This window comes from Panthera leo, chromosome A1 (genome assembly GCF_018350215.1).
Source record: "Panthera leo isolate Ple1 chromosome A1, P.leo_Ple1_pat1.1, whole genome shotgun sequence".
In the NCBI taxonomy this organism is placed as follows: domain Eukaryota; kingdom Metazoa; phylum Chordata; class Mammalia; order Carnivora; family Felidae; genus Panthera; species Panthera leo.
In genome coordinates, this window is record NC_056679.1 from 93661981 (window position 1) to 93687104 (window position 25124).

A 25124-nucleotide genomic window follows, 5' to 3' on the forward strand; every position below is an offset into this window, starting at 1 on the left:
AGCAAGGGGTTACACAAGCCATGCAGCAGAGTTAGTCCAGGAAAATCCACACAGCTCCGTTTTCAAGGGCTCTGCTGGGATCACTAATTCACTCTCCTGACAACACAGAATCACACTGGAGAGTGGGATTCTGGGGGAGCCGGTGAAGATAAACATGATACCACAGGTTGGGGGGGGCTAAGAAAAATGGGGCAGCTGGGGCACCTGGGTGGCTCCATCGGTTACATGCCCAACTCCGGATTTCGGCTCAAGTCATGATCTCACAGTTCATGGGTTTGAACCCAGGTTCAGGCTCTGCACTGGAGCCTGCTTGTAGTTCTCTCTCTCCCCCTCTGTCCCTCCCCTGCTTGTACTCGAGCTCGCTCGCTCTCTCTCTCTCTCTCTCTCTCTCTCAAAATAATAAAAAAACAATACTGCACTTAAGCTGGATTCATGTCACCAGAGCCCCAGGTGAGTTTACAATTCCCACCTGCTGTGGCTCATGAGGATAAACAGGGCAGGGAAGGACACAAAACCCCCAAGACCCCCTCTGCCTGTGCCAAGTAACCCCCAGACCCTTTAGTGGAGCAGAAAACAAGACTCAGAGGGTGGGGCCAGTGTCCAGGGGTCACATCCACACCGTGTAGCGACCATAGGGGCCAGGGCAGAAGTTGTGACCCTCTGAAGGAAGAAACGAGAATCCCTCTACAAGGACACTTAACACCCTCCACTACAGGATGGATGTCCGCTAAGCCCACAAAGGCGATGGATGTAACATGGGACAGACCGCAGGAGGCCAGGACTCTGGCCGCCACCACGTAGCATCAGAGCTGCTGGTAGAAGCTGAGGGTTGATAGCACAGAGGGGACCTGGAACAGCCGAGGGAGACACACGGGGGGGCAGAAGAGGCCCCGACTTAGGAAGGGCTCAACAAGATGCTTGGTGAAGAAGTGAACAAGGAACAAACGAGACCTCAGGCCTGGATATGTCTGCCTCAACACAGCTCATGAGGTTGGTCACTGAAATGCTTGTGGCTACAGCAGAAACTTAGTGTCAGGTTTCTAGACGGGATTGGGGCCCAGAAAATGGCAGCATTTTTAGAAAAGTCAGGGATAGTTAGGAAAACAGAAGTGCCTCACCTGAGTTCCTGAAGATCGTAGAGAGAAACACGGTAAGATGTGTCCCCTATGACCTTCCCACCCTACAGGGGGTCCACACTTGCCCCTGAGTCACTGGGGAACGTGGTTTAAAAATACAGATTTCTGGGTCTCTGTCAATGTTTACTGAATCTGAGTCTCCAGGAATTGGGCATTTTATTTTTTAAGGCCTATGGGTCCTTTTTTTAAAAATTTTTTTAAGTTTATGTATTTATTTTGAAAGAGAGAGAGAGAGAACAGGAGAGGGGCAGAGAGAGAGAGGGAGAGAAAGAATCCCAAGCAGGCTCCATGCCATCAGCACAAAGCCCGACATGGGTCAAAGAACTCACAAACCGAGAGATCCTAACCTGAGCCAAAATCAAGAGTCAGACACTCAACCAACTTAGCCACCCAGGCTCCCTGTGGGTTCTGAGAATCACAGCAATAGCCTGGGCCCTTCTCAAGATGGCCTCTCTGACACCAGAGACACAATGGCCTGACAATTTTGCAAGCTATTTCCAAGCTCAAATGAATGCTTGGTAGTTCCAGGTCAAAGAGAAGAGAAGAGAAGAGAAGAGAAGAGAAGAGAAGAGAAGAGAAGAGAAGAGAAGAGAAGAGAAGAGAAGAGAAGAGAAGAGAAGAGAGAAAATACAATGGGAAATTTGAGAGGAGAACAAGGATTCCATTAAAACGGACCACTTAGCAATTACTTTCAAAAGCCAGATGATTTTGAATAAAACCGCCAGCACAGCAGAAGAGAACGTCCTGCTAAACATCAAGCATGCTCATAAATGCGCTAATAGAGAAGGCGTCTTTGGAATTCCAATAAGGGTAAAAGAATAAGGTCACTTAAGACCTGGCTGTATTTTTAGAGGCTGTGCTCTCGTAGGAACTTCAGTCCTGAAATGAGCAAAAAGGAAGTGAATCCTCTGAGCACATCATTGAGAAAGGTCTTGGTCCCAGCCCACCTTGGGGAAGGAGACACCATCCAGGCCCTCTGTTCCTACTGGCTAGCCTGTGCTTTGGAAACAGGCCAACCTGGGATGAGTTCAAGTCCTGCTTCCAGTACTGTGTGTCCTTGGGCAAGGAATTTAAACTCTGCGAATCTCGACTCCACCCCCAATAAAACAGGGTAAGAATGGGAGCCAAATCTTAGGGTTGTTTTAAGCACGATGTGGAAAAGTAGGTATCTCAGCATCGGCACAGAGTCAATGCTCTGCAAGCATGAGCCAGGTTCATTAGTATTTTTACTGTGGAGTCTTAACATCGCTCGGCTTTTTAATTAGCACTGGCCTTGCCTGGGCACCACTGCTGAAACATTTTCTATTCCTGGTTTCCAAATTTGCCTGCTGTAAACCTGACTTTGGAATTTTCCCCCCGAGCAAGCAGCAGCAGCATCCACTCTGGGGTTATAGCTAAAAATCTATTTCCAAGCGGTAAGTGGTTCTAAGTCACCCTGTGAGTAAGTGCCCCTTAAGGGAAATGGCCTGGATTTTCCTCTACTTTGTGCTGAAAGGTCAAATTTCACAGATGTATTGATATTCCTGGATGGGTTTCCTTCATTCTCCATTTAGCCAACTCCTACTTTTCCTTTAAAGCCTCCCATATGAAGGCTTTCTTCCCAGGGGACCGAACACACCTCTCTGATAACCTAAATTCATTCATTCATTCATTCATTCAATAAGGACTTACTGTCTGCTGGGCACCAACATTTCTTTTGCATGTATCTTCTGACACTTGTGTTTATTTTTTTATTATTATTATTTCCTCTCTACACTAACTTGAACCTCCCTCACCATCAGAGACCATGCTGAATTCTTCTCTAAATTCTTGGTGCCCAGCAAGTACTCATCACATAGCAGACTGCTAGAAGTTTTCTTGTTGACCATCGTGCTGATTCCTTAACCATGTGGGACAGTCTCCCTCAAGATCAAGAAGATATGTCACTAAAGCAGCTTGCTTGGACTTACTCGTTAGTCGTAGGACCCTAAGTCACTTTGTCTCTGGGATCCTCTCAAGCTTTAAGACTTGATGTACCTGGAATCTGTGTATTTCTATTAAAATTTTTTTAACATTTATTTTTGAAGGAGAGAGAGACAGAGCATGATCGGGGAGGGGCAGACAGAGAGGGAGACAGAGAATCCAAAGCAGGCTCCAGGCTCTGAGCCATCAGCACAGAGCCCAAGGAGGGACTCGAACTCACAAACGGTGAGATCATGACCTGAGCCAAAGTTGGATGCTTAACCAACTGAGCCACCCAGGCGCCCCTCTGTGTATTTCTAAAGCTTGGCTATTCCACCCAGGGCCTCCGAATTTCCAGGAAGGAAAGTCACTCTCCAGGGATCCCAACTTGGAGCAAAGCCAAGGGACAGACCTGCATATACTCATAGAATGGTTTCTGCATTTTCCCAGTAAAGTCACATATTGTTGTGTTTTCTTTTAAAATTTAAAAACGGGAGCCTGGGTGGCTCAGTGGGTTAGGCATCCAACTCTTGATTTCGGATCAGGTCACGATCTCACAGTTCGTGAGTTTGAGCCCCATGTCGGGCTCTGCACTGACAGCACAGAGCCTGCTGGGATTCTCTCTCTCCCTTTCTCTCTCTCTCTGCCTCTCCCTCTCAAAAATAAACATTTATATATATATGTGTGTGTGTGCGTACATGTATATATGTATGTATATATATGCATATATGCATGTATATATATCCTTTAAAAATTTTTTAATTAAAAAATAAAAACCTTCTACTGATAATCTGATCCACCTCCTATCTCCCTTTTGAACCTGCCCTTCCCCCAAGAAAAAGACATATAAAAACATATTAAGATAAAATTGACTCTTGGGGCACCTGGGTTAAGCGTTTGATTTCGGCTCAGTTCATGACATCACCATTTGTGGGTTCAAGCCCCACGTCGGGCTCTATGCTGACAGCTCATAGCCTGGAGCCTACTTCAGATTCTGTGTCTGCCTCTTTCTCTGCCCCTTACTCGCTCACTCACTAAGATGAATAAACATTTAAAAAAAATTTTTTTAAAGATGGAGTGGACTCTAGTCAACATCACTATCTGCATTCCCTGAAGAACAATGAACTAGGAGTTGGCCAGCTACAAAAGATAAGAAAATCACAAAGGTAAGACGTTCAATGTCTGTCCTGAGACACACTGAAAATTCTCTGTCCATTGGAGCTGTTTCACTTCCCTCCACATGATGTGACATCATAGAGATGCAATTTTTTTACTCTATTTATATTCTTGTCCTTCAAAAGCAACTCATAAAAAAATAAAATAAAAATTTTACAAAAGCAGTTCACAGGCCTTGGATGATGAGAATTTCATTAAGAAATTATTTGTTAACCTAGATTTGACACCATAAATTCTGTGTGAATCTGATGTTTGGATACGTCCATCAATTTTCCTAGACTCTTCAAATGCAGAAATTTCATGTTATTTCCTTCTTCACTCACAGATAAGGTCCAAAGATGTTTTAAGTTGGTGATTCAGTTACTATAAAAGTTGCCTGAACTGCGAAGCCTACTTGAAGACCAAGGCCAATGGTGTTCAGGCTGCTCTGTGAGGGCATGCTGTACCTATTACCCTGCACACAGACCTGTCCTTGAGACCTGCTGGACCCAAGGCAGAAAGTGTGGGTAGATCGCCACTAAACCATCAACCTGACTAGAAAGCCAAGTACAGATTGTGCTCGAGGTGGGTGAAAAGCATCTTTGGACTCCAAGGACAGAACACTTTGTCTTCCCAAGATACCACTGGGATCTTCTCAAACAACGATGCATTTGATTCCCAAAAGCCACCATCTTGGAAACACCTTGTTGCTTCCTAGCCTCTCTCTGTTTCTCTCAGGTTGAAAGCCTTATTGCAGGTGTGGAGCAGATCAGAAAACCTATAGCACCCTTAATGGAAATAACCATGCAGAGGCTCTAAAAAGGACTCTGGGTCATTTTTCCAGAACAGAAATGAGCTCTTGATGCTGGTAGAGGAGAGTAGCTAAGTCTTCCCACTCCATCCCAATTACTGGACTCTTGGCTCTTGTCTTGCCTGGTAGCGAAATTTGTCATGTGATTTTAATGCCATACACTAGATCTATCATCTGGGTCCCTAAATTTAATAACTGGGATCCACAAACAAAAACAGTAAGGAGGGATGCCTGGGTGGCTCAGTTGGTTAAGTGTCCGACTTCAGCTCAGGTCATGATCTCACACTCCGTGAGTTCAAGCCCCACGTCGGGTTCTGTGCTGACAGCTCAGAGCCTGGAGCCTGCTTCAGATTCTGTGTCTCCCCCTCTCTCTGCCCCTCCCCTGCTCATGTTCTGTCTCTCTCTGTCTCAAAAGTAAAAATAAAAACATTTTTAAAAAATTTTAAAAAAACAATAAAAACAAACAATAAAATAAAATAAAATAAACCTACTCTACAGCTAGAGTCTGGTCTTTTCTCCAGTTCTGTCTGGCTGGAAATGGTGCTAGGCAGACTGGCTTTTTAGGTACCATGAGACAAATTCATTCTTCCAAAACCCAGATAGCCCCCTGTACCAATAATTACTTCATCATTTGGTTAAAAAGCACACGCGGCCATCAGAAGGTCAAAGTCATTGGAAACTCTTCCACTTCCTTGTCTAAATAAATAAGCCCAGCAGGCTCAGGGAGCAAAGAAGGGATGTGTTGTAAGAAGTAAGAATTCATTTCTCAGGGCACCTGGTGGCTCAGTTGGTTAAGTGTCCAACTCTTGATTTTGGCTCAGATAATGATCTATTCGTGAGATCGAGCCCTGTGTTGGGCTCTGACAGTGCAGAGCCTGCTTGGGATTCTCTCTCTCCCTCTCTGTCTGCACCTCCCTTGCTTGCTGTCTCAAAATGAATAAACATTAAAAATAATAATAATAATTTGGGGCACCTGGGTGGCTCAGTCAGTTAAGCATCTGACCGGCTCAGGTCATGATCTCACAGTTGGTGGGTCTGAACCCCTGTTGGGCTCTGTGCTGACAGCTCGGAGCCTGAAGCCTGCCTCGGATTCTGTGTCTCTGTCCGTCTCTCTTCCCCTCCCCCACTTAAAAAAAAAAAAGAGAGAATTCATTTCTCTATTGTTCTTCAATAACATCTACTCCCTCTTCTTTCCCCTCCCACCAGTTCCTCTCTGACCCTTCGATCTGCCATTCTCACACACAAAGGACAGAGTGTTCCTTAGAACAGAGCAGATGTTTATGAAGAAGGAGAATAAATTGGGCCATGAAAAGATGACAACCACAACTCAATTCTTCAGGCAGCAATATGTCCCAACTTCATTCCCTACCTCACAAACACAGATGGGTGGCAAAGAAGGACTATAACGGAAATTAAGAAGGCATTGTAATCCACGTAAGAGTAATTTCATGACTGTTCAGCATCATCCAAGGTTCAGTATGGCTTTTCTGACCCTCCTTTCTGAGTAGCAAATAAATTCTGTCAAGGGAAACCAGATCACGTCAGTCCCACCCCGGAGCAAAGGGAGAGTTAATACATTTCCAGTGAGGAAGGACTTCTGTCAAAGGTCGGTATGTCAGTAAGTAGATAGAATGAAAGAATGACAGAAAGATAGAGTGATAGACTGAGATCTGTCTATATAGATCATGCATAGGGTATTAGTGGAGAATTCACAAAGAGTTACTGCTAGTTAGTTATTGCTAACATATGGGGGCACCTGGGTAGCTCAATCAAACATGTGACTCTTGATTTCAGCTCAGGTCATGGTCTCAGAGTTGGTCGAATAGAGCCCCCACAATGGGCTCTGGGCTGTCACCACAGAGCCTGCTTGGGACTCTCTCTCCCCACCTCTCTCTGACTCTAGAGCGTGCACACGTACTCTCTCAAAAATAAATCAGCAATGGGGGTGCCTGGGTGGCTCAGTCGGTTGAGCGTCTGACTTTAGCTCAGGTCATGATCTGGCCAATTGTGAGTTCAAGCCCTGTGTCAGGCTCTATGTTGACAGCTCAGAGCCTGGAGCCTGCTTCAGATTCTGTGTCTCCCTCTCTCTCTGCCCCTCCCTTGTTCACACTCTGTCTTTGTCTCTCAAAAAGAAATAAATGTTAAAAAAAATTAATAAAAATAAATCAACATTTCAAAAATGATTTTAAAAAGGAGAAACATATGAAGCCAGATCTAGAAAGAAAGAAAGAAAGAAAGAAAGAAAGAAAGAAAGAAAGAAAGAAAAAAAATATTCAGGTGCTTCCTAGAAGTTTTCAGGGAAAATATTTTCTTTCTCAAATATCATCAGGAGGAGAACACTTGAAGCCAAACCAAATAATACCAAGATGCTTCCCAGAGGTTTCTACAGAGAAATATTTTTCTTCTCAAATATTAGCAGATGGTAAATCCAACAGCCACACAAAGAGGATCACATTGGTTGCCACAACCCAACTTCCCATCAACAGGCTTCTGTTGTCCCCACTACCGTGTTTCTGCAGATCGTGATGGAGTTGTGAGGAGAAAGCAGGTCCAAAAATTGAAAAGAATATCTATTACAAATGCACTTTTCCTCCTTCGTCTGCCTAGAAAGAAATCAGCCCAGAAGGAAACCAAGTACCCCATCACAACTTGACATTTTTCTCAGATTCCATTGACGGAGGACCAACACCATGGAGTGGCTAACAGCATGATCTCCACAGACAGACAGAACTAGGCTCTACTTCTGCCCCTCCCTAATGGTGGGACTAAAGACTCGGGTTCCTCTTTAGATAAATTGGGCTGTTATTTACTTCACAGTACTGTTAAGGCACACAAGATGTAATGCATGTGAAGGGCCTAGCCCAGTGTCTGGGACTTAGTACATTCTCAATAAAACTAGCAATAATTATTGTTATCTTGACAATAAATTGATTATAAGACTTCCTATTTAGATGTTATAAACCTCGATGTTGTCATGAAAATTACAAAGTTGGTTAACAAGATCAGGTGTAGTACGAATTTCCAGGAAAATCTCAATTTCTGCTATCTTATCCTGTGGTCATACATCCCAAGTGTTGGTTTTTAGTAACTAGGGTATTCACTGATAGATAACACAGGTTATTAGGAAGGAAGGAAGGAAGGAAGGAAGGAAGGAAGGAAGGAAGGAAGGAAGAAAGGGAGGAAGGAAGGGAGGTTATTAGGAAGGAAGGTTATTAGGAAGGAAGGAAGGAAGGAAGGAAGGAAGGAAGGAAGGAAGGTTATTAGGAAGAAAGGAAGGAAGGAAGGTTATTAGGAAGGAAGGAAGGTTATTAGGAAGGAAGGAAGGAAGGAAGGAAGGAAGGAAGGAAGGAAGGAAGGGAGGGAGGAAGGAAGGTTATTAGGAAGGAAGGAAGGAGGGAAGGAAGGAAGGAAGGAAGGAAGGAAGGTAGGTAGGTTGGTTATTAGGAAGGAAGGAAGGAAGGGAGGGAGGAAGGAAGGAAGGAAGGAAGTTTATTAGGAAGGAAGGAAGGTTATTAGGAAGGAAGGGAGGAAGGGAGGAAGGAAGGAAGGAAGGTTATTAGGAAGGAAGGAAGGGAGGAAGGGAGGAAGGGAGGAAGGAAGGGAGGAAGGAAGGAAGGGAGGGAGGAAGGAAGGAAGGGAGGGAGGAAGGAAGGAAGGGAGGGAGGAAGGAAGGAAGGAAGGGAGGGAGGGAGGAAGGAAGGAAGGAAGGAAGGGAGGAAGGAAGGTTATTAGGAAGGAAGGGAGGAAGGGAAGAAGGAAGGTTATTAGGAAGGAAGGGAGGAAGGAAGGTTATTAGGAAGGAAGGGAGGAAGGGAGGAAGGAAGGTTATTAGGAAGGAAGGGAGGAAGGAAGGAAGGAAGGTTGGTTCTTAGGAAGGAAGGAAGGAAGGAAGGAAGGAAGGAAGGAAGGAAGGGAGGGAGGGAGGGAGGGAGGGAGGGAGGAAGGAAGGAAGGAAGGAAGGAAGGTAGGTTATTAGGAAGGAAGGGAGGAAGGTTATTAGGAAGGAAGGGAGGAAGGGAGGAAGGAAGGAAGGAAGGAAGGTAGGTAGGTTATTAGGAAGGAAGGGAGGAAGGAAGGAAGGAAGGTTGGTTATTAGGAAGGAAGGAAGGAAGGAAGGAAGGGAGGAAGGAAGGAAGGGAGGAAGGAAGGAAGGGAGGAAGGAAGGGAGGGAGGAAGGGAGGGAGGGAGGGAGGAAGGGAGGGAGGAAGGGAGGGAGGGAGGGAGGAAGGGAGGGAGGAAGGGAGGGAGGAAGGGAGGAAGGGAGAGAGGAAGGGAGGAAGGGAGGAAGGGAGGGAGGAAGAGAGGGAGGAAGGAAGGTTATTAGGAAGGAAGGAAGGTTATTAGGAAGGAAGGAAGGGAGGGAGGAAGGAAGGGAGGGAGGGAGGAAGGAAGGGAGGGAGGGAGGAAGGAAGGAAGGGAGGGAGGAAGGAAGGGAGGGAGGAAGGAAGGGAGGGAGGAAGGGAGGAAGGAAGGGAGGGAGGAAGGAAGGGAGGAAGGAAGGAAGGGAGGAAGGAAGAAAGGAAGGGAGGAAGGAAGGTTGGTTATTAGGAAGGAAGGAAGGAAGGAAGGAAGGAAGGAAGGAAGGAAGGAAGGGAGGGAGGAAGGAAGGTTGGTTATTAGGAAGGAAGGAAGGGAGGGAGGGAGGAAGGGAGGGAGGGAGGGAGGAAGGGAGGGAGGAAGGGAGGAAGGGAGGAAGGGAGAGAGGAAGGGAGGAAGGGAGGAAGGGAGGAAGGGAGGAAGGGAGGGAGGAAGAGAGGGAGGAAGGGAGGGAGGAAGGGAGGGAGGAAGGGAGGGAGGAAGGGAGGGAGGAAGGGAGGGAGGGAGGGAGGAAGGGAGGGAGGGAGGGAGGGAGGGAGGGAGGGAGGGAGGGAGGAAGGAAGGAAGGTTGGTTATTAGGAAGGAAGGGAGGGAGGAAGGAAGGAAGGGAGGGAGGAAGAAAGGAAGGGAGGGAGGAAGGAAGGAAGGAAGGGAGGGAGGGAGGAAGGAAGGAAGGAAGGTTGGTTATTAGGAAGGAAGGAAGGAAGGAAGGAAGGAAGGAAGGAAGGGAGGGAGGAAGGGAGGGAGGAAGGAAGGGAGGAAGGAAGGGAGGGAGGAAGGGAGGGAGGAAGGGAGGGAGGAAGGGAGGGAGGGAGGGAGGAAGGGAGGGAGGAAGGGAGGGAGGAAGGGAGGGAGGGAGGGAGAGAGGGAGGGAGAGAGGGAGGGAGAGAGGGAGGGAGAGAGGGAGGGAGAGAGGGAGGGAGGGAGGGAGGAAGGGAGGGGGGAAGGGAGGGGGGAAGGGAGGGGGGAAGGAAGGAAGGGAGGGAGGAAGGGAGGGAGGAGGAAGGAAGGTTGGTTATTAGGAAGGAAGGAAGGGAGGGAGGGAGGAAGGAAGGGAGGGAGGGAGGGAGGAAGGGAGGGAGGAAGGGAGGAAGGGAGGAAGGGAGGAAGGGAGGAAGGGAGGGAGGGAGGGAGGGAGGAAGGGAGGGAGGGAGGAAGGGAGGGAGGGAGGGAGGGAGGGAGGAAGGAAGGTTGGTTATTAGGAAGGAAGGGAGGGAGGAAGGAAGGAAGGGAGGGAGGAAGGAAGAAAGGGAGGGAGGGAGGAAGGAAGGAAGGGAGGGAGGGAGGGAGGGAGGAAGGAAGGGAGGGAGGGAGGAAGGAAGGGAGGGAGGGAGGGAGGAAGGGAGGGAGGAAGGGAGGGAGGGAGGAAGGGAGGGAGGGAGGAAGGGAGGGAGGGAGGGAGGGAGGGAGGAAGGGAGGGAGGGAGGGAGGGAGGGAGGAAGGGAGGAAGGGAGGGAGGGAGGGAGGGAGGGAGGGAGGGAGGAAGGGAGGGAGGGAGGAAGGGAGGAAGGGAGGGAGGGAGGGAGGGAGGGAGGAGGGAGGGAGGAAGGGAGGGAGGGAGGGAGGAAGGAAGGGAGGAAGGAAGGGAGGGAGGGAGGAAGGAAGGGAGGGAGGGAGGAAGGAAGGGAGGGAGGGAGGGAGGAAGGGAGGGAGGAAGGAAGGAAGGGAGGGAGGAAGGAAGGAAGGGAGGGAGGGAGGAAGGAAGGAAGGGAGGAAGGAAGGAAGGGAGGGAGGAAGGAAGGAAGGAAGGTTGGTTATTAGGAAGGAAGGAAGGAAGGAAGGGAGGGAGGAAGGAAGGAAGGTTGGTTATTAGGAAGGAAGGAAGGAAGGAAGGAAGGAAGGAAGGAAGGGAGGGAGGGAGGGAGGGAGGGAGGGAAGGGAGGGGAGGAGAGGGGGAAACTAGGAGAATACAGGATGCACTGAACGTGGTAGTAGCCACAAAGATGCTTAACCATAACTTGCATAAGAGACAGGCATATTTGAAGATTTAATGAAAAAGGAAATGAAAAATGATTTCATAAATACAGCTTGCCACTGAGGTCCTGGTGGCAAAGAGAGCCATAAAACAGACGTTTATTGAGGCACCTGGCTGGCTCAGTTCGTAGAGCAAGTGATCTCCAGGTAGTGAGTTCGAGCCCCACGCTGGGCATAGAGCTTACTTTAAAACAATTTTTTTTTAACTTGAAAAAAGATGTTTAGGGATAGAAAACTTAAGAACCATCCTTTCATTCAGATCAAGTTCCTCTATGACTTCAGGGGACTAGACAGCAAAGCTAGGTAGGTGGCTACCTCAGAATGTTCTGGCCTATCTGAAATTTGCCATCTGAGTTTTTGATCCAAAGAACAAAACAAATGCCAGTCTCATAAATCCTCTTCAAGCTCCTCTTACATCAAATCAGCAATTGCCTTCTTTTCAGACCATAAATAGACAGTGACATTTTCACAGAACTGGTTCAATAAAACCACATTGTAAAAGCAAATCGGAGGGGCGCCTGGTTTGGTTGAGCGTCCAACTTCGGCTCAGGTCATGATCTAACAGTTTGTGAATTCAAGCCCCGCATCAGGCTCTCTGCTGTCTTCAAGCCTGCTTGGGATCCTCTGTCTGTCCCCCCTCTCTGCCCCTCCTCTGCTCATACACTCTTTCAAAAGTAAATAAAACTGTTTAATGAATGAATGGATAAATGCAAGCAAATTATTAATGTAAAAATGTATTCTAGCAGAGGGTGCCAAACTTTGCACAAATAGAGAACATTCTAGAATGGAATGGTGGTTTGCACAGTGACTTATCAGGGAGACCTGGGTTCACCTCCTATGCTTTCATCCTTATGGCTCCTTATGATCAAACCACACACCTTCGTTGTCTGGATTCAACAGGACCCTGCAGCTATGGGATGGAGTTGACCTCGGTGGGGTGTAACTGATGGGCACAGGGGGTGGAAGTCTTCACCTCCAGCTCCTTCCAACTCATTTGTGCCTTCCTGTCATCATCAGCAGAGCCTTGGCACAAGATTTGGAAATAGAAGTCCACAGGTGCCCCCAAATATATAAGCTTACAGGTTGACCATTATTATCAGCTTTTTTTTCTGTTTTTAAAATGTTTACTTATTTATTTTGAGAGGGGGGGGGGGGGTGGAAAGTGTGGGGAGGAGCAGAGAAAGAGGGAGAGAGACAATCCCAAGCAGACTCCACTCTGTCAGCACAGAGCCTGACGCGGATCTCAAACTTACAAACCGTGAGATCATGACCTGAGCCAAAATCAAGAGTCGGACACTTAACCAACTGAGCCATCCAGGTGCCCCTGTTATTACCAGCTTTCCAATAAAGAGCACAAGTTGGAGCACAAGAAAATTAACATGTGAGATTTCAAAACCAGAAAGTCCCTACCCCACGTCCATGAGTTAAGAGCTGCCTGTGATGCTCAGCACACTTGCACACAGAAGAAATTCCATCCACTGAGGTATCCAAATCTTTCCACAGCTTAGGCTGGTGTGGGGTCTCAGGGGTGATGCTGTTCACCCCAAAAGAGAGGAAGTGGAAGGAAAGCCTGGAGGGAGAAAGGGAGTATTGTCTCTGTTCCTGGTGTCTGCTCTCCACTATGTGGCTTCATTATATTTATTTTAATTAAATCCAAGTTAGTTAACATGCAGTGTGGTCTTGGCTTCAGGAGTAGAGCCCAGGGACTCACCTCTTACATACGACACCCACTGCTCATCCCAAAAATTGCCCTCCTTGATGCCCATCACCCATCTAGCCCATCCCCCACCCACCTCCCTCCACTCACCTTCAGTCTGTTCTCTGTATTTAAGACTTTCTTATGGTTTGTCTCCCTCTCTGTTTGTATCTTATTTTTCCTTCTCTTCCCCTGTGATCATCTGTGTGTTTCTTAAATCCCACATCTGAGTGAAATCATAGGATATCTATCTTTCTCTGACTAATTTCACTTAGCATAATACCCTCCGGTTCCATCCACGTAGTTGCAAATGGCAAGACTTCATTCTTTTTGATCACCGAGTAATACTCCATTTTATCTATGTACCACATCTTCATTGTATTTCAAAGTATACTTGCGAATGCTCTGGATATACTCCTTTTTCCCTCCTAAATGAGGCTACCTAGGTGTGGACCAGAAAATATTGTATCGTCACTATGTAATTAGAAATAAGACACAAATTAAGAGTGAACCAAGGGATGTAGCTCCGTGTGAGCTCAACAGTGTTTTTACTGCCATCTTTAAGGCACAGAACTTCCCCACCCATCACACAGAAGTACCGTACTGCCTTCAGGAAGATGGAACTCATCCTCCCGGGGCAGGACAGGTGCACTGAGCACTGTTTTCCCAGATTTCTTCCCCTTTGTGACCAAATATTTTATTTATGACATGCCTTTTTTTTTTTCCTTGGCATTATGCTTTCATAAATGACTCATTACGCCACAAGATACTGTTTACATAGCACCTCTTCGATTCCAGAGGCAGGAAGAAGAATTTTGCATCTGACGTGGACAACACCCCTTGACTATTATCAACACATCTGGAAGAGGACAAGTCAAAAGCTCAGGGAAGGTGTGTAACATGTCCCGACTCACGGTTGCAAGGAGCTGTCAGAGCTGAATTCAAACCCATCGCTCCCTCACCCCAGTACGTAACTTCTTACAGTCTCACTCAACACACCTGGCAAGAGGGTGACTGGCAGGCCCAGGGTTCACAGGTGCCAAGGACACCCCCAGACACAGCCACTCCTGTGCAGTCATGGACAGTTTTGAGCCCACACCGCCACATTCCCCTCTGCCATCCTTGACAGAGGCCCAGCTTTGATTTGGTGAACCCATTCCACTCTCTGCCTCCGGCCCCAATCCTGGTCTGCTTTATCCCAAAGCCTTGCCTCTAACCTGAGTTTTATGGACCTTTGTCAGTTACACCATCATCCCTTGACCTGGATGCCAGCAAGGATCAGAAAGTGGGAGCTAATGGGGTTTTCATATTAAAGATTGAGGCGTGTGTAGGGGGGGAAGGGGGAGAGAGAAGAGAGGTGCAAACACACTCTAAAACACAGCAAAGACAAGATGACCCTTTGTCCAGCCTGCGGGGATCCCTACTGGCAATCCTCCTTGCGCTGCCTTCAGGGAATTTCTTCGCAGCACCGCCCATCTGGGGAAAACCGGCCCTGCAAGATCAAACCAGCTGCTCGCAACACACAGTTCTTGCTGGTTTTTGCCAGGCCTAGCATGCCACCTACTGGCAAGAAGCAGGAGCAAGAATCCAGGAGCAAGGATGCAGGAAAAAGAGGGGCTGAAACAAGACAGCTGTCCTCCACTAAACACCAGTGTCCTCGGACCTTCCAAAGCCTGGATCCACTGGACAAACAGGGCAAAGCTGAACAGTCAGAGGTGGTTCTCACCCAACCCCCAGCTGCTGTCGATGTCTGTGTCTCCCTGAACAAACATTTGGAGCAAGTGAATGGTCTCTGGGCACCTCATCGGTGCCCAGGAGCAAATTTCCTTCCATTGAGAAACGGCGCATAAAAAGCAAAGCAGCAGAGAGAAGGGGCAGGTTTGAAGTTCAAGGGGAGGCTTCTAAAGACGGGCCAGGAGGAGTCTCAGGATTCAGAGTCTACAGCAGACGGCATTAAGAATGCCTGATCCTGGGGCACCTGTTAAGCACCTAACTCTTGATTTAAGCCCAGATCTTGATCTCACAGTTCATGGGATCCAGCCCCATATGGGGCTCTGCACCGACTATGTGGAGGCTGTTTGGGATTCTTTCTCTCCACCCTTCCCCAAATCACACACTCTCTCTCAAAATGAATAAACAAACATTAAAAAAAAATGCATGAGTCCACAGTGGTGGGGCCAGTGGACAGTCTCCACTGTCCCCAGGGTTCATCCCAGGAACGTGAACTTGCGAGCCCCAACTCGAAAGCATGCCAATACTATGCCAGAGCCCACACTATATTCTAACTTTGATCTTCAAACGGGAAGATTTTCTAAAACATGAAAATAACCTTACCCAAGTGGTATAAAATAATAAGTTTCTAAATCTATCAAACACATCAAAAACATATCATGCAAATCGGATTTCAGTGTGTTCTCACCATCACACCCACACCCTCGAGACATCATGAACATCATATGAACAGTGGATCCTTCCAAAAATGAGTTTCTTTTTCAAGCTTTCATTCTGTACCCTAATTTTCTCCACATCTTGAGGAAAGAGAATAAGAAAGAAAGACTGACCCATCCTTCCCACTCCCCAGTGCTCCCACTTGTCACAAATTTGCAGAAATGCCCGATGGGTTTTAACTGAATTTTAAATGTTGGGGCCTTTTCTCTATTCAAGGAGCATGTGAATCTCAAGTGAGTTGTGACAGATTGACCACACGTACACGCTTCCTTTCCCTCCCTACGCTCAACCAGAACCATAGAGACCAAATTAAAAGGCTATCATCCACAGGACAAAGAGAAAGGAAACAGTGACAGACAAGGAATATTAGCACATGTGTGGATGATCGAGGACCATAGATGTTACACGCACTGGCATTTCCACCTAACTGCCCAGGGACAGCCTTGCTGTGGGAAGCACAGGAATTCACTCTGCAGAGCCCATGTGTCGAGAAGCATCTAGAATCAAAGGCAGGGGGATAGCAAAGACTAGAGACAAAGGAATGGGTTGCGAGCAGTTGGGAGCCAAGCCCACGGACCCAGGGGACTACAGTCCTCACCCAACCCTGGCTTCCCCACCCCGCCCGCACTGCATACAGAGGGTTTGTCTCTAGAGAAATCAAGCCTTAGCATCTCAAAATTCTGGGACACCAAGTGGATCAGAAAGCCCTGATGGGGCTCTAGACACCCCCCCAAAAAATTAAATAAAAAACTTCAGAGTGACTCAGTCTCCTTCACCTGAACCCTGAATGCAAGGTTTTTACGTCACTATGAGCTCAAATGGTATAAACCCTAGTTATTGACTGAACCACAATGACATCACGATTACTACTGATTGAACCAAAACTCAAAGAATCTCTGTAGGAAGGACTGAGAATAAAGGTGGTAGAGAGAAAAAAGCCAGAGCTTCCACTAAAGTTATGGAAGTCTGTAGACAACGTTAACCTGATACATTTAAAAATGGCAGTACCCCTGAAACTAGTATCACATTGTGTATTTTAATTCCAGTTAGTTAACAAAAACTTCAAAGGAAAACAAAATAAATAAAAATAGCAGTACATGTGTGTCAACTCTACTTCAGTTTTAAAAAATGTAAAAAGTAAAATCAAAATAGCAGGAAAAAACTCAGTATTTGTAAATATGGAGATAATTATCAAAAGCAACTATGAAAAGAGAATGTAACTGCCTGTAGGTTGAGACAAGGAGATGGGGAAGGAATGGGAAACTGAGCTTTTTCTTTGGAACACTTGCGGTACTGGGTCGCCTGGGTGGCTCAGTAGGTGAAGTGCCTGACTCTTCATCTCAGCTCAGGTGGTGATCTCACAAGTGTGCACAGGTAAGGGGCAGAAAGAGGGACAGAGAACCCCAGGGAGAGTCCACATGGTGAGCACAGAGCCCGACACTGAGCTCGATCTCCTGAACCGTATGATAACCTGAGCCGAAGTTGGATACTTAACAGACTGAGCCACCCAGGAGCTCTTCAAAAAAACCAAACTTTAAAAAAAAAAAAAAAAAAAAAAAAAAAAAAAAAAAAAATATATATATATATATATATATATATATGACTTATTGTACTATATTATTCTTAAATTATGTGTACATGTTACTCTGATAAATACTTTTTAAATTAAAATAGACAAGGAGTCGGGGGGATTTAAAAAAATAAAATAGATGAGGAGTTTCATTTTGGAAACATGAAAAATTTCTGGAGATGGACAGAGGTGACCATTGTCCAAGAGTGCAAATGTACTTAATGCCACTGAACTGTACACTTAAAAATTGTTAAAAAAAAAGATTAATTTTAGGGGTGCCTGGGTGGCTCAGTCAGTTAAGCGTCTGACTTCAGCTCAGGTCATGATCTCACAGTTCATGGGTTTGAGCCTCACATCAGGCTCTATGCTGACAGCTCAGAGCCTGGAGCCTGCTTTAGATTCTGTGACTCCCTGTCTCTCTGCCCCTCCCCTGCTTATGCTCTGTCTCTGTCTCTCAAAAAATAAATAAACATTAAAAAAAAAGTTTTTAAAGATTAATTTTATATTTTAGATGTTTTACCACAATAAAAAAAATTTTAAATTAAAATAGCATTTGGCCATTACATCAGGGAGGACTGAACGGTCAACCATTAGTTGCCATGGACCTTATGTGACAAGGCAAAGTGGTTTTCCTTTTATCAATAAACTCACAGGTTCTAGCTGGTTGGTCCAGGGCATCTGTTGATTTCACCAAAAGTTGTCAAATGACAGGATATGTACAGAACTGAAAATGAAGAACAGAATAAAGTTTGGCCTGGAAGAGTTTAGAGCGGAACGGAGACAAAAAGCATATCAAGAATTGGAATATAAGAATCTAAGGTGTAGTATGAGGACACCCCTGGATGGTGCCTTAGAGCAACGACCCCATGAGTGTTCGTCTGTCTAAAAAACAGGAAACAGAGGGGTACCAGAAGGCTCGGTCGGGTGAGCATTCGACTTCGGCTCAGGTCATGATCTCGCAGTTCATGGGTTCAAGCCCCGTGCTGGGCTCTGTGCTGACAGCTCAGAGCCTGGAGCCTGTTTCAGATTCTGTGTCTCCCTCTCTCTGCCCCTCCCCCACTCATGCTCAGTCTCTCTCTGTCTCTCAAAAATGAATAAACATTAAATTGTTTTTTAATTAAAAAAAAAAAAAAACAGTAACAAAAACAAAAAACAGATAACTGCTCTAGTATTGGTGGCTGCAGAGTCTTATAGAAACTTAATTCTACCCAAAGCACCAGGGCAAACTTTCCAGAGGAGACACCTTTTGAACGGTGATTTACAGAGCATTCCAAGCAGAAGCCAGTGAATGGCCACGCATGGGGGTCCAGGCAGTTCAAACACATCACAAGCCCTGGAAATGGGGAAGCTGAGGAGCCCGGGTCGCTCAGTCGGTTAAGTGCCCAACTTTGCCTCAGGTCATGATCTCACGGTTTTTGAGTTCAAGGCCCGAATCAGGCTCTCTGCTCTGCTGTCAGCACAGAGCCCACTTTGGATCCTCTGTCTCCCTTTCTCTCTGCCCTTGCCCCACTTGTGCTTTCTCTCTCTTAGAAATAAACAATTAAGAAAGATTTCTTTAAAGAAAGAAATGGGGGAGCTATCGCTCAAAGCTACAACAGCTTTACAATAAAGGCTTTGAAGTAAAGTCGACAACAAATGATTTTCCAGAGCAAAAGGATGTGTGCTCTGACCACATGCTACCCCCAAATCAACTTCTTACCCCGAAATTTTTGACTAAGGTCTACTTTTAGGGGAAACCTGGGCTAAGACCAAAAAAAAAAAAAATTCAAAGGAAATTCTGATACAGTCAACTAATTAGAATAATATGTGACCAATGAAAATAAGGATATGGGAATATGGAAAGACACCTGTATTACAATGTTAACTTGAAGACAATTGTTGATTCTGATCACAACTGCAAGCAAGTGAGAGTGTATGTTTATAAAATATGATCATTGCTTTTCTGGGGCTGAGAGAATGTCTTTCAAGGAGGGAAAACAAGAGTGTCCAAGTGCCGAGGGCTGACATTTACCCCAGATGTTTTATGTGCACAGTGTTGCTAATTTCTCAGCAATCACAAATCCCAAGTCAGTGACACGATCACTACCACCCTGCATGCTGCCAGGCTTTTTCCCCAAAGCCATTACAGGTGCCCAAGCCAAAGGAATGACCTCATGTGACCTCTGTCATTGGAAATTTCCTCTTCCTGACTGGGAGAAAACAGATGAACATATGTCATAGGCCAGACTACAACTGAAAAGGATGAAAAGATTTATTACATAAAAAATATAGGGACACCTGTGTGACTCAGTCAGTTAAGCGGCCAACTTCAGTTCAGGTCACGATTTCACGGTTCGTGGATTCGAGCCCCGCGTATGGCTCTGTGCTGACAGCTCGGAGCCTGGAGCCTGCTTCGGATTTTGTGTCTCCCTCTCTCTCTACCCCTCCCCTGCTCATGTTCTCTCTCTCTCTCTCCTTCAAAAATAAATAAATATTTTTTAAAAAGTAAAAATAATAATATTTGGGGGACAAAACATACCCTAAAAAGTCAAAAGCTAAACAATCAACTGGAAAAAAAAAAACCACTTGTAACATATACAGAAGGGTTAATATCCTTAACAAATAAAAAACAGGAGACGGATGGTGATTAATCTTTATTCAAAAGCTTCACCAACATAGTTGCCCTGAAAGAGGTTGTCAGCTCTCAGCAGATACTTGGAACACTGTGCTGAAGAGAAAAACGTAAATGTTTTACTGGTTAAAAATCAGTCAGAATGTATCAACAGCAGTGGCATAGCTAGAAATTGTGGAAAAATCCAGGAAAAGTGGGGGCTTATTTCCATGGTTTTACACTGAGCAAAATAAGGAAAAGGGAATGTCATGTTGGGGCTGAGGTCGCATATTTCAACTACAGGACAGTGTAAGACTCTGTGACCCAGGACTTCGCAAAGGTAACAAAATCCTGGCAAGCTATCTAGAGAAAACAAATTACAGGGAAATCATTCCATAAGAGATTATTTTTTTAAATTCTTTTCTTTTAGAGAGAGAGAGAACAGGGAAGAGGGACAGAGAGAGATAGAGAGAGGGAGAGAAAACCCAAGCAGGTTCCATGCTCAGCACAGAGCCCCACGCGGGGCTCAGTCCCACCAACCACGAGATCATGACTGAACCGAAATCAAGAGTTGGATGCTTAACCGACAAAGCCACCCAGAGCTTTATTTTTAATAAAGGTAATGTTTTGAAAACTCTGTAGGTTTGTTGGTTGGTTGGTTGGTTTTGACAAGCTTGGACAGAATCCAAAATAAAATGGGAGATCATTTTTTCGATAAAAACAACACTGGTCACCGATGGTAACCAGACACACTGTGGTGACCATTTTGTAACGGGTATAAATAGCAGGCCACTCTGTCATACACCTCAACCTAACGCAACACTGTATGGTAATGATTCTTCAGTTAACAAAATTAAAATTAAATTAAATTTTCGAAGTAGAAATAAAAACAACAGAATGCACGATTTCACACAGAACGAAGGAAAGCAAGCTCTCGTACTCCTCAGAGAATGACAATCACACAGAAGCAGATTCCCACTAAAGGCTGTCATTGGAGGGACCCTAGAAAGATTCCAGGGGTGATAATTTCCCTAGTTTCCTGCACTGAAATGGAACCTTTGAAATTTAATTCGTTGAGATGCCCAAGGCCTTTGGTTTCTTGTGCCAAGAGCAGCAAGGCTATCAGTATAACCAGTGCTAACTATCACCTTTCCCAACTTAGGGTCAGGCCCCAAGGGCAAGAGGATCAAGACCAGAGAAGGAGAGACTCACACGAGGGCAAATACACATTTCTAGCCATTCTAGTGGTGCCAGTAAGCATTCCTCTTGGGTACCAACACTCACATCTGACAGGCATATAGCTGGGAAGAAAACTCTAGACTCCAGAGTAAGCTGATTGCTGAAGTAGGCCTTGCCCTGACAGGCATATAGCTGGGAAGAAAACTCTAGACTCCAGAGTAAGCTGATTGCTGAAGTAGGCCTTGCCGGCAGGGGTTAATGTCCACCTGGGGAGACCTAACACCAACAGACACACAGGGTCTTAACAGACCTCCCCCTAGTCACCCTGTCAGCCTCTGGGACCTCCCTAGAATTCTAGGACCACACCCTTTTTAAAATATTTATTGATTTTTGAGACAGAGGGGGAGAGAGAGAGCATGAGTTGGGGAGGGGCAGAGAGAGAGGGGGACAGAGGATCTGAAGAGGGCTTTGCTCTGATAGCAGAGAGCCTGATGTGGGGCTCGAAATCACCAACCATGACATCATGACCTGAGCCTAAGTCGGACGCTTAACTGACTGAACCACAACCATTCCAGGTGCCCCAGGAATACACCTTTTTCTTAATATTTTAATTTTTTTAATGTTTATTTAGTGAGAGAGAGACAGATTGTAAGTGGGGGAAGGGCAAAAAGAGAAGGAGACACAGAATTGCAGGCTCCAGCATCTGAGCTATCACCACAGAGCCTGATGCGGGGCTTGAACTTGTCAACCATGAAATCATGACCTGAGCCCCCCAAGTGCCCCAAAAACGGACATTCTTTAGCACCCACCATGGTGAGGCACCATGGAAGGAGACTTACACGCATATAATCCTCAATTTACCTCCAGTTGGAATGTGGGTGTAACTGGCTCTGTTTCGTTAAAGAGGAAATGGGTGTTCTGAGGACTCAAACCCCTGTGCAAAGCCAGCGACTGGGCAGAGCAGGGCTAAGGAGAGGGGAAAGAGTGAGTGATTCCGGCAAGTGTGGCCAGGTAGGCCCTATGCACAGCGCCCTACACAGCAAGGAGGGAGCCATCCGCATGGCTAGGGGAAGAGGGTGGAGGCTGAGGACCCACAATGACCAAAGCTCTGAAGATTCCAATCGTCATGTCCCAGGAGAAGCCAGGCCAGCAAGAAAGGTGATAAGCAAGGGGGCAGAGGACCAGCCCCGGGCCAGGCCACGTAGACCCATGGAGCCCGCCACACCATCACCCAGGGGGCATGTGAGAACCACCCCTCTCCAGAGCTCTGCTTCAACCGGTGGGGTCTGAAAATGTGCCTTTCCACCAAGTTCCAGCTGACACTGACGGCCCAGGAACCACACTTGGAGAACCACTGACATGTTGCCCTAAAAGTCATGATAAGACTCGGAATTATGGTCTAAACACAGCAGGAAGCCAGTAGGGGCTTCTGAGCAAAGGATGAGAGAGAACTGTCTGTCAGGGACAAGGGAGGAACAGGGACCCAGCTGGGGAGCAGTGACAGATGCCCAGACAGCAGGAGCAATGGTCTGGACCTAGGGTGGTTGGGGGGAGGTGGAAAGGGTCAGATCTGGAATATATTTTGAAGGTTGGCTTGACAGCACTTGGCAATGGACTGATGTGTAGGAGGGGCAAAAAGAGACATCCAACAATGACTCCTCAGTCAATATGAGACCGACCTCCTGAGTAAACGGTGGAGGCAGTCGCCAAAATGCGGAAGATAGGTTTGGGATTGTGTTTCATTTTATGCACATTTTTTTTTATATATTTGTTCATTTGAGTTGACACACAATGTTACATTACTTTTAGGTGTCCAACACAGTGATCCTATAAGATCTATACATTATGTTGTGCTCACCACCAGTTGTACCCACCTCTATCACCATACAACACAGCAATATCACGGACTATATATTCTCTATGTGCCTTTTATCCCTGTGGCTTACTCATTCCGTAACTGGAAGCCTCTATCTGTGAGTGTAGTCATTTTTTTGTGAGATGCTGATTAGATAGCCAAGCAAGATAGTGAGTAAGTCAACAACTTACGTGTCTAAGGCTCAGGCAGAGGTCCAAGCCAGGGGTGTGAATATGGGAGCCATCATTTTATAACCAGTACATACAAGGACGAGGCAGGACGTGATCACTCTCAAGAGTGAGTTTAAACAAGAAGCTGCCCATGGGCGCCTGGGTGGCTCAGTCAGTTGAGCGTCCGACTTTGGCTCAGGTCATGATCTCATGGTTCCTGGGTTCGAGCCCCACATGTGGCTTTGCACTGACACCATCTGCTTTGGATTCTCAGTCTCCTTCTCTCTCTGTCCCTCCCCCGATTGTGTGCGCGCACGTACTCTCTCTCTCTCAAAAATAAACAAACATTGAAAAAAAAGTTTAAATGAGAAGAAGCACAAATACCAAAACCCTGTGGCACAGAGTAGACAAAAAAGGAAGAGTCTATGACAAAAGAAAAACCTAGGAAACTATGAACTCGTAGAAACCAAGAGAAAACCTATTTCCCTGAGAAGGGCGTGACCCAGTGCTGATGAGTAAAAGCAGGACTGATAAATGGCCCCTGGGTCTGGCAATCTGCACAGTGAATAGTCACGCAGCAGAAAAGAGACGAAATTTGAAATATATTGGAGCAAGAACCTATCCATGCAAAATTCGTCATTATAAGCAAGCTATTTGTTCTCATCCACACATTGTCAAAATGAAAGTTCGCTCCTGTCAAGAGTAGATGTGATAATGTTGTGAATATACTTATTAACATATGCCTTTTATGTCCTTTTGTATGTGAATGTGACTCATGCAAAACAGTTTGAGAGCTCCCGTGTTTGTTGGGTACAAACCTGCAGCAGTGATACGAAGGAAGAGGATATCTTTGTGTAAAGTTTTAGGTTTTATGCATCCCCATTATCAATAATCGAACACAATGATCAACGATGCTAGAGGAAAGACTAAATTATCTTTATGTTCTATCTTTAGAAGTTTATAAGATTTTATCATAGGAGGAGACCAAGAGAATGCAAAACCCACAGATGTCGGGGAAAAGTCGTGTAAAAATATATGTCACTTACCTACTAAGATACACTGCTATTTTCCTGGAGTTTGTAATATTCGTGGTATTTACCAGCTTTGAATTCATAATTTGTCATCACTGTTTTCATTCCACACATTTACTTCCATAACTCCTTTTGTCTCATAATCTGATATTCTTTTTCTTACAGAGGTTTCCCCACCAAAAACACTGTACAGTAAAACCTTGGATTGTGAGTAACTTGTTCTGGAAGCATCCCACAAGACGAGCAAACGTTTCTAATTTTAACTTGATAAACGAGAAATGTCTTCAATACGTGACGCCGAACGTCGCACGATCACAATTGAGCCAATGGTTCTTTAAATTTGGTTTGATATGCAAGTGCTTTGGATTACAAGCACGTTGCCCGAACAAATTATGCTCGCAAATCAAGGTTTTACTATGTAAGCTTCAGGTCCAGAAGACCTGCAACCATCTGTGAATGGAGGGGGTAAAAGCTAGAAGGCACCATGTTTAAGACACAGTTGGAAGAACAAAAAAATAGCAAGTATAGAAGCTCTTCAGCAGTGTGTTCTAGAAGTAAGAGAATGGGGGAATTTCCATCAAAGAAGTGAGTGAGAAACGATACGAGATAGTGTTTCACATATTTTTCTGTAGATCCTTGGCTACCCTATCTGGTGGAATGCTCAGTGATGTGATGGATGCTAAGGCAGTTAGGAGCTTGGGAGATCCACCAAATACATGGACCCTATATCTCCAGAGTCTCTCCTGGGACCAGCCCTCTACTCTGATCTTGGGTGGGCACCAGGGATAAAGGGAGGTTTGCATCTTAACTACCTATTTACCTACACACTTCATTAGAGTCTTGCAACCATCTAACAATGGTACTTGTTTTTAAACTACAAGAGGCTGGGGCAACTGGGCGGCTCAGTTAGTTAAACGTTTGACTCTTGGTTTCAGCTCAGGTCATGATATGGTTGGTGGGATGGAGCCCCGAGTCTGGCTCTGCACTGACATCGTAGAGCCTGCTTGGGATTCTCTCTCTCCCTCGCTCTCTGCCCCTCCCCCCTCCCCGCTTGCCCTTGCTCTCTCAAAATAAATTTAAAAAGTAAAAATAAATAAAAAGTTTAAAAATGAAAAATAAAGTAGAAGAGGCTATTCAATCAAAACCTCATCGGCACACCCAATATGTTTATCAGAGACAAAAACAAACATCAAGGAGATGCTAGATGTGGTGTTTAGGGGGAGGGCTGGCTTCCTGGTTCCTAAATAGCCA

At 45.9% G+C, this 25124-nt stretch overlaps 1 long non-coding RNA gene across 1 annotated transcript in view; it reads right to left on the reverse strand.

Moving 5' to 3' along the window:
- Positions 1-25124, reverse strand: part of LOC122200104 — a 31080-nt gene that overhangs the window by 5611 nt on the left and 345 nt on the right. Inside the window, exon 2 of the long non-coding RNA XR_006193719.1 lies at positions 17700-17772. This is a non-coding gene — a long non-coding RNA (uncharacterized LOC122200104). The remainder of the gene's footprint in view (positions 1-17699; positions 17773-25124) is intronic.